This window comes from Epinephelus lanceolatus, chromosome 7 (assembly GCF_041903045.1).
Source record: "Epinephelus lanceolatus isolate andai-2023 chromosome 7, ASM4190304v1, whole genome shotgun sequence".
Lineage (NCBI taxonomy): Eukaryota > Metazoa > Chordata > Actinopteri > Perciformes > Serranidae > Epinephelus > Epinephelus lanceolatus.
Window position 1 is genome coordinate 27,640,936 of NC_135740.1, and position 10,289 is coordinate 27,651,224.

Here is a 10,289-nt window from a genome sequence, read left to right on the forward strand (position 1 = left end):
ATTGGAGAAGATTCTCCTCCGGTATCTTCCTGTTGACCCGCCCTCCAGAGTCTCGATGGCAGCTCTCAATTCTGCTTGCAGTTTGTTCAAGCGTCCCTGTATGTTCCTAACATCTTTCCACGATCGGGACATGCATCTCTGAGATCTTAAAACCTTTATCATTGCTCTATGAAGCCTTTCTTCCAACACAAGAGTCTGTTCCTCTAATTCTGTCAACTGTTATTCAACACAATATGAATCATATTAGACACAATTTCAGGAAGTATGTTACGTTCTTTTAATAACTGGTTGTTGAACATTTCAAAGCAGACAGTACATTCCCATACACTATATAAATTCATTTGTTCATTGCCAAGTTAATTTTTGACCTGTGATGTAATTCATCTGTATTAATAATTTGATGGTTTGCCATTCATCACTTAACTTGCATGTCTTTTTCATAATTTCATTCACTGCAATGTATTTGTTAATTATGAGAGATGAATATTTTTTATTTGATAGTTGGCTTTTGGTTTTGAATATTCATATATTCATTATCTTATGGTTGTTTTAATATTTGTAGTTAATATTAATCTTCTGATGATATACATATTCATTCTGGTCATTTGAAAATTTTACATAATTTAAGTTTTTATCAGTAATTATTGAATTCTGACACAAAGTTTGTTCTTTAAAAAAAGCCACATACAGTATGTCTAAAAAGAGCCTTTTCAACCATATGTATATCAGTGTTAGGTTAACCTACATGTCTTTTAATCTTCAAAATACCAAAATGTCAAATGAATAAATTAGAAAAATGATGTTCTTAGTACTATACCATTTACTAAATTAGACAACAGCAGAAAGTAAAAGTCCCCTAATGATATTGAGAGGAGCAAATTGGCTTTCATCCAGCTTTTGCGGGGGCCTCTTGTGCTATGCAATCTGTAAATGTTTCATATCAAGTCCATGCTATCATAATATCAATTAGTCCAAAGGACAGAGGGATGTTGTATGCTGTAAAATCCTCTGAGGCAAATTGTGATTTGTGATATTGATTGATTGATTGATTGATTGATTGACTGAGTACTAGTAGTATCTGTGCAATATGTTTAACACTGAATAGTCTACCTGATTCAGCCAATCGGAATCCAAATCCACTGCCTGTTGATTTGTTTGTCCTTTCTGCAGATCATGATACGTGTCCATATCCTGAAATCAAAGAATTAAGAAAACATACACATGTAGTAAAAACAGATAAAGGCCATTCTAAATAAGTGCGTCACACCCTTTGTTAGCGCCAGCCGATCTTCCATAAAACTGCTAAACTATAGTTTTGAAGTGTTATGAGCATTTCGCCATAGCAAACTGTGATATATTATCCATCTTGCCTTTTTCAATAAAAATAGAACTTAAGTAGATTGATCAGACAGATAGACGGATAGAAATTTTTCTATTGTTCATCATCAACATCCTATTCTGTCGACTGAGTAAAGTGTTCTGGTTTGATCTGGTTTATATGACTTCCTGTATAGGCTGTCTATCCCCATGCTGAAAAAAATACCCAAACACTTTACACATGTTTTTCTGAGGTTTGTCCTGGTGCTTTAAAAAAACAAAAGAAAACAACAAAAAAATCAACAAAGACAAAAATATCTATTTGTGAACTTACTATAACATTTTTTTTTTATTTGAATTGATCAGAAAATCAGTTTTTCCCCATTAGGACAACATAGGAGCCAGAACATCATTTCTGTGTATTTATAACACAGCACATATTGGCTCAAGTTAGGTGTCTCCATTTTGAGATATGCCAGTCACTTTGTTTACATGCAGAACAGAAGAAATTCTGGATATGTGGAGAAATATGAACATTTGAAACAATGCAGTGACAGTCTGTGGATATCTATGGATGTAATGATATGTTTGGACTAAATATTTTGCTGGATTTAGACTGTCTGGATGTTTGACAGTGAGTGAGAAATTTAATGGGAGCTGTCAACCACATCAGAGGAATTTGTTTCTCCATGCGGGGCTTTTCTGCAGTATAGTAGAACATTATTGTTCTTAATTGGGTTGCCCAATAATACCATAGCATATTAGGGCATTGCAGCCCTCCTCTGTCAAAGAGCAAAGAGGGACAAGCGGAGTCTGGGACGCCTATTGTTCCACAAGTACTGGTTAAACAGTTTTTTCATTTTAGAGAAAAAGCCTTATAGAGGTGGCAAGGGGATGTTATGAAACAAATGAAGAAACTTGGGAACAACGTTCATTTTTATAATGTTTATTCTACCAATCAATGAGATTTAGAGACTCGACCATCTCTCCACTGATTTAGAAATGTCAGCTATAATTGGACTACAATTATAATTAACCACATCCTCCAGTTTTGGAACAATTTGAATTCCTAGATAAGTAAAATTATTCACATTTCTAAAGAGGTGGGTGTATTTGGTTGGATTCGCCCTCTACTCTGAATTCAAAAGCAATAAGGAGGATTTTGAGTTATTAATTTTGCAACCAGAAATACCTCCAAATATCTTGAATAAATCTAAAAGAGCCAGAACAGATATTACCAGATTTTTAAGAAAATTAATCACGTCATCAACATAAAGAGCTATTCGATGGTCGAGCCCTCTAATTTTTATACCTGTGATTGTAGCATGGTCCCTTATAGCAATGGCGAATGGTTCAAAAGGGGGGACGGGGGGCAACCTTGTCTACAGCCTCTCCCAATCTTTATTGGTTTTGAGGTAATGTTGCTGGTGATTATTTCTGCATAAGGATTACTATAAAGGAGCTTAATCCAATTGCAAAATCCCTCCCCCAAACCAAAGTGACCAAGGAGCTCGTGCAAATAAGGCCATTCTACCCTATCAAAAGCTTTATCGGCATCTAATGCCAAGAAGGCTGTATCTGGCGCCCCTCTCACAAAACATTACAATGAACACAGATGCTTCTAACTGCATCAGTCTCTGAACATAAACCCTTAGGCCTAAAAGCCAGATTCCCTCTACCCTATTACTCACTTCGGTAGTGCTAAAGACCATTCCACATTTAATGAGGGATGGTCAGACAGTAATCTGATCTCATCCTAAACGTAAGCACACCCTCCCTTGTTTACTTGAAAGAAAAAGATTTTTGCCAAGAAAGTGGCCCCCGATATGCACATAAAAATTAAATATTAGGGACCTAGTTGTTACCCTATTAAAATATATCCAACTCAGATTGCCCTTCTGATAAACAAGAAGTAAATAAATTCCCCCATCAAAAAAAGAAAGAAGAGGGGTGGTGGACACAGTGATCAGCTGGTGTTCTTCACTACCACTCACCGTGGCAACCTATTCATGCATTACCAGGTAACACCATTAGGTCCATATCTTCCATATCTTCTAAATTTTCTGATCCAGGATTCAGAAAAGAAGCAAGCATCGTCACCCTCTGCCTTCTCCCTTAGATTCACCAGTCTCAGGTTAGCTCTCCTGGACCTTGTCTCCAGGTCGATTACCTTGTCGTCCATGTCCCTGTTTTTATTTTCGAGGCTCTGGACATTTGCTTGGACGCTGGCAATTGTGTCTTCAGTGTCAGAGATGCATGTCTCAGCGTTTACAATACGCTCCATGCATTCTCCTACCTCGGTTCTCATTCCCTCAATTGCAGCCAATACAAATCTGTTGGAGAAGTCGACTTTTAACTCTCCAATAGCTTCAAGGACTGGCGCGTGTTTCGGTCCTTCTTCTTCAGCGCTGATGGACTCCTCCATCATTGCGCTAGCAATAGCTTTAGCTTCTCCACTTTGTTTAGTTGGCCCGAATTCAATCTTAAATTGTGAGGATTTACCACGACCCTTACCCGATTTACTTGGCACGGACAACATATGGAAGTTTTTAGCGAGGCTACTGTTTGTGTTTCAACATCAAAAGTTCAGTTTACACTGGTTTTCTTGGCATGTCTTTGCAGAGGAGGGAAGTGTGTGTCCACCTAGTGCGCTGCCAAACCGGAAATCGGCTGTTTCAGTGTTTTTAATGGAACACCCAGTGAAGTTATTTCACATGATTGTTCTTGAATAACCAGAGTGACAACAAATTTTCGGAGTCTATTTATATCATCACACTATCATCATCAGATCAGCTTGGCTCCTTATATAGTCATCCTGATGCAATCTGAAAGTCCAGAATGCGGATCACAAATAACCGGTTATATGGGGGTGGGGGGCTGTCAGCCAATCACAGAAATCCAAAACTTGCATGACAAGAACATACAATCAGTGGTTACTGCAGAATATACAGGCAGTGTCATCTAGATTGAAATGCTGTTTCCAGAATTGTTTAGAGAAATAAATGCCATTTCATTTCTAATAAATGTGTGCCAGGGTTTACCAACAAGATGAGAAAAATGCATGTATAAGTATATAGCCTACATTGGTGAGGGTGACTGTTAAAAAGGCCAACATCACTTGGACTATCCTACCCCCTCTCTAAAGTGATTTATTTTATATGTAAGATGCATAAAATATGTTTAATTAAACAACAAACAACACAGGTGGTGACGAGATACAGGGACAAACTTAATCAGTGGTTCACCTTGCAGCCTTTGTTTGACTCATTGGGAGAATGGTGGGAGGATGTCAAACATAAAACAAGAGCCTTTTTTATGGCCAAAGGTAAAAAGGCAGCTGCAAAAAAACAAGCCCTCCAACAGAGACTGCAAGCTAAGTTGCAACGTTACTATCTCCTTTTACTGTCAGGTTTTGATCTGAATGAATATTTTGTAAAATTAAAAAAAGACAAGTCCAAATTGTATAATGAGAAGAGTAAAGGGGTGCCCACAAGGAACAGAATACAGCACCTAGAAGAAAATGAGAAGTGTACTCCCTATTTTTTTAATAAATTGTTAAAATCCAGGCAATGTATTGAAGCTGTCTTAGACAGAGATGAGAAAGAGGTGAGTGATCCTCAAGGTATACTCAGGGTTGTCAAGTCATTCTACAGTGAACTCTATCAAGACAAATCCATCCATCCATCCATCCAGAAAATCATCTTTCAGTTTATGTGGGGAGGGCAACAGGAGAAACTAAAACGAGAGTTAATGTACAGGCCATTAGAAAAGGGAAGCAAAGGTGTCCCAGACATTGAAAGTAAATTGACGGCTATGTTTTTGACCCCAATAATTAAGGTGTGCCTAAAGCCACAGGTAGGCCTGAGTTGGGCCCATTTTGCCATGTCTTGGGTGGGGCGGGGTGTGCTTAGAGCTTGGGGGAAAAGTCCACCCCAAACCATACCATATGCACAAACCTGGCCAAAAATTTACAGTGTAGTTTTTTCATGTCTTAAAAAATGTGCATGTCAACTTCCATTTGACAAAATTACAAGAACAGGCATTGAAGAGGTTCTGCACTCAAGGTGAACTCCTGCAGGCACACTGACTGAGGAAGATTCAGAAACGGTTTGGTCCAATGTAAACATCCCCGTATTGTTAAATAAACACAAAGACATGGCTTGGCAGATTGTCCACCAGTGTTTGCCCACAAGAGATTTCCATGAAATAAGAGGGTGCACCCGCAGTGCTACATGCCCAAGGCCTTCCTGTGGAGACAACGAAACTGTTGAACATCTTTTTTGGCCATGTCCCAGCGCTACAGGTGTTTGGTTATTTGTGTTGCCATGGCTGCAAGTGTTGTACAGAGGTCCAAAGTGTTATGAGGACATAGCTTACGGCTGCTTGCAAAGAAATCCAACAGATAAAATGAAAAAAATGGTGGGCTGTCATTAACTGTGTAAAAGAAAGTCTATGGAGAGCAAGAAATGTACAGGTTATTAGAAAGTATTCTGTGCCACATTAACTTGTTATAAGATCCATGTTAAACATTCTCAATTATTACTTACTAAAAGACATGTCAACAAAAGAAAAGAAAACCAAGCTTCTACTGTGGGGAATTCCTAAAACTCCATTGTCTTGGGGCGTTGGTGGCTTAGTGGATAGAGCAGGCGCCCCATGTACAAGGCTGCTGTAATTTTGTAGTACTAATCATGGAATGATTGCTTAGGCAATTAAGTACATACCGGAGAATGTAAATGTATTCATGTATAACTACTTGTAGGGGTTTGTACATGTTATGTAGGCCTATGTACTGTACCTTGTAACACTGTACCGCTTTTGAGATTACCCCAGTGCTGGACTTAATAAATGTCTAAAAACTGAAAATTGAAGTTGCATAAAATATGTGAAGCGTGGGGTGTGTTCCAGAGGTGGTTTAACAGTGAAGACTGAGAGGAAACAGTTAGCTCTCTTTCAGCTTTTCAATTTCAATTTATTCATTTAAGATACAATGTACATTAATTCACATTTAAACAAATGTAAATGCACCCGAATTAACTGGAGAGCTGGTAATTAGCTGTGCAAAGGAATCTGATGCTGCGCAATCTGTAAACTGTTTTATTTGAGTCCAAGCTCTTTGACAGTTGCAGCTATGATGATGATAGTTACTGCTGTTTCTTATTATGAGTAGTAGTATTAGTATTGTTATTGTTGTTATGTTTTTATCATCATTATATGTTTAACACTTAGCTTACCAGATTCAGGTAATCCAAATCCAGTACCAGTTCGTATGTCAGTCCTGTATGATCATCATACACCCGTGCTACATGCCCAAGGCCTTCCTGTGGAGACAGCAAAACTGTTGAACATCTTTTTTGGCCATGTCCCAGCGCTACAGATGTTTGGTTATTTGTGTTGCCATGGCTGCAAGTGTTGTACAGAGGTCCAAAGTGTTATGAGGACATAGCTTACGGCTGCTTGCAAAGAAATCCAACAGATAAAATGAAAAAAATGGTGGGCTGTCATTAACTGTGTAAAAGAAAGTCTATGGAGAGCAAGAAATGTACAGGTTATTAGAAAGTATTCTGTGCCACATGAACTTGTTATAAGATCCATGTTAAACATTTTCAATGATTACTTACTAAAAGACATGTCAACAAAAGAAAAGAAAACCAAGCTTCTACTGTGGGGAATTCCTAAAACTCCATTGTCTGAAATTTTGTAGTAGGCTACTAATCATGGAATGATTGCTTAGGCAATTAAGTACATAGGCTACTGGAGAATGTAAATGTATTCATGTATGACTACTTGTATGGGTTTGTACATGTTATGTAGGCCTATGTACTGTACCTTGTAACACTGTACCGCTTTTGAGATGACCCCAGTACTGGACTTAATAAACGTCTAAAAATTTAAAATTTGAAGTTGCATAAAATATGTGAAGCGTGGGGTGTGTTCCAGAGGTGGTTTAACAGTGAAGACTGAGAGGAAACAGTTAGCTCTCTTTCAGCTTTTCAATTTCAGTTTATTCATTTAAGATACAATGTACATTAATCCACATTTAAACAAATGTAAATGTACCCAAATTAACTGGAGAGCTGATAATTAGCTGTGCAAAGGAATCTGATGCTGTGCAATCTGTAAACTGTTTTATTTGAGTCCAAGCTCTTTGACAGTTACAGCTATGATGATGATAGTTACTGCTGTTTACTGAGTAGTAGTATTAGTATCGTTATTGTTTCAGGTAATCCAAATCCAGTGTTATTTCCTGAAATCACAGAATTCAAACAAGGAAATAATTATAAAAGCGAAGATATCTGTATTTGCAAATGAACCCCTCAAATGTGGTCTAAAAGTGAAAGTGCGTCATACCTCCATTAGCTCAGGTCGATGTTCAATAAATCTCGTGAACTGATGCTGAAGAGCTAGGAACATTAAAAACAAAATCTGATATTTCTCAACACCCATCTCGTCTTTTTCAAGAAAAATACACTTGACTATTTAACGTAACCATTAATCAGTAGGATCCAAAGATCTGTTCATTAACACCCGCCCTTTCGTCGACTGAGCAGGTTAACACAAGGTGTGCTGGTTATATCGGTTTTTTCATCATCTGTCACAGACCGAGAGGCTACAACTAATTTTTACTTTCACTTCTCTGTGAGCATGGATTGTGTTGCTGATAAAAGTATGATGTGTTATGTTACCGTAATATAGCTAGGTTTTTTTCTCAAGCAATTTCATTATTTTAAATGCTTATGTTTTAATGTTTCTGACACTTTCTATTGTCTTTGGGGCCGTGCACATGCCGCATCTTCAACCGCCTGGAAAACGCGAGGTCAGGCGCTGGGTGCTACTCTTGTGCCTTTTCTTTGGAAGCTTTTAAGAGCGCAGCTGCAGGTTGCGTCTGAGGTTGCTAAGCAACCTTAACAAGCACCGTATAGCATGTTCACCTGAAATGCAGAGCTGATCTTCTACAGGAGCTGTTTAAGTGTGTAGGACTGTAGGACAGATGTAAAGCTCTGGGTAGCCCTGCACTAACATAATCAACTTTTCCATATTCATCAGACTGAATATTTACAGAAGAAAGAAAAGATATCTGTCGGCTGCGATTGGTTGTTCCTTTTCACATGACATGCGGTATGCGCGTTCCAAAAGTTGAACTCAGATTGGAATGTCCGGACTTCACCGCACTTGCAGGCTCGTGGACTTTGCGGGCACGTTCCCGTGAGGTCTGTGAGTGCTGAGGGCTCCAAATCCACAGTTCATCCAGTCCACAGGGGGCTTTAAGTGGGCTTTCTGCAGACTTCCAGAGAGTCAGGGTGCAGACTTTTATTAGACGATTTAATAACCCACAATTCATTGCAATACAAACGTGACGTCAGTTTTTGAACTGCCGAAAAAGAAATTATAATTGTGTAAAATAGTTATTGATAGTTATGCCTATTGAAATGTTAGGCCTACTTGAATTTTGTAGGCCAGAGATAATATTCACCCACACCAGGCTAAAAAACAACAAAAGAAGGCCCTCTAATGTCAGTAATACCCAATTTATTAAGGCATAGCCCTGTCCTTATTTACAGACATTTCTTTTTTTGAATTTGTGTAGCCTGTATGTTATGTAGAGATGTATTCATACATTTTGTTCAGTCACAAGAAATGTTATACATGGGATTTATATCTTGTTATCTGCAGGAACAGATGAGTGGGCACTGTAAGTAAAACAGTTTTAAGGGCTGTCTATCAGCCACTTGCAGTCTGGACCCTCACAGACTTTATGTGACGGCAGTGAATACGTCACACGAACTGCAACTGAAGTCCGCGAGGGCTCAGTCTGCAAGTCCAGAGGGTGGACATTTGGATTCAGCCAGGTACACTGCTCAAAAAAATAAAGGGAACACATAATCATCACAGTGTAACTCAAAGTCAATCAAACTCCTGGGATATCAACCTGTCCCGTTAGGAAGCAATACTGATTGTGAATCAGTTTCACCTGCTGTTGTGCAAATTGGACAGACACCAGGTGGAAAGGAGAGGCAATTACCAAGACAACCCCTATTTAGGAATGGTTTTGCAGGTGGTGGCCACAGACCATGTCCTTCTCTGCATCCTTTCTGGTTGATTCTTGGCTAGTTTTGCATTTTTCCAGTGCCCTCACCACTAGTGGTATCATGAGGCCGTATCCGCAGCCCACAGAAGTTGCTCAGGTAGTGCAGCTACTCCAGGATGGGGCGGAGGGCAACAACCCAGCAGCAGGACCGCTATCTGCTTCTTTGTGCAAGGAGGAACAGGAAGAGCACTGCCAGAGCCCTACAAAATGACCCCCAGCTGGCTACTGGTGTGCATGTTTCTGACCAAACTGTCAGAAACAGACTCCATGAGGGTGGCATGAGGGTCCGGCGTCCACAAGTGGGGCCTGTGCTCACCGCCCGGCACCGTGCAGCTCAATTGGCATTGCCAGAGAACACCAGAATTGTCAGATTCACCACTGGCACCCTGTTCTGTTCACAGATGAGAGCAGGCTCACAGTGAGCACATGTGACAGGTGTGCCAGAGTCTGGAGATGCCATGGAGAACGTTCTGCTGCCTGCAACATCCTCTAGCATGTTGGTTTGGTGGTGGGTCAGTAATGGTCTGGGGAGGCATATCCTTGGAGGGCCGCACAGACCTCCACGTGCTAGCCAGAGGTATCCTGACTGCTGTCAGGTACCGGGATGAGACCCTCAGACCCATTGTAGAGTCTTTCCAATAAAAACAACTACATGTATAAGTCACTGCGGGCGAACGGGGAAAACTTTTTCGGATGCATGTTCTGGGCATAAACAATAAACCAATGTCCAATACTGAGTTGTCTTTGAGTGCAGTGACAAATTTATTTGCTCTCTTTTTTTAATGCTCATCTTAGCACAGGTAAAACACAGGTAAATCCACAGGTAAGTTTTCCATCATTAAGTTAACTTTCAACACAGGTAAGTTTCATTCATCAATTTGTT

At 39.6% G+C, this 10,289-nt stretch overlaps 1 long non-coding RNA gene across 1 annotated transcript; it reads right to left on the minus strand.

The window, feature by feature from the left end:
* Positions 1–20: 20 nt before the first annotated feature.
* Positions 21–7,844, minus strand: LOC144463825 (uncharacterized). The gene is made up of 4 exons (XR_013491820.1): positions 7,669–7,844; positions 6,552–6,638; positions 1,111–1,191; positions 21–216 (listed from the first exon to the last, which is right to left on the minus strand). It is a non-coding gene; the product is annotated as an uncharacterized LOC144463825 (long non-coding RNA).
* Between the last annotated feature and the right edge of the window lie 2,445 nt (positions 7,845–10,289).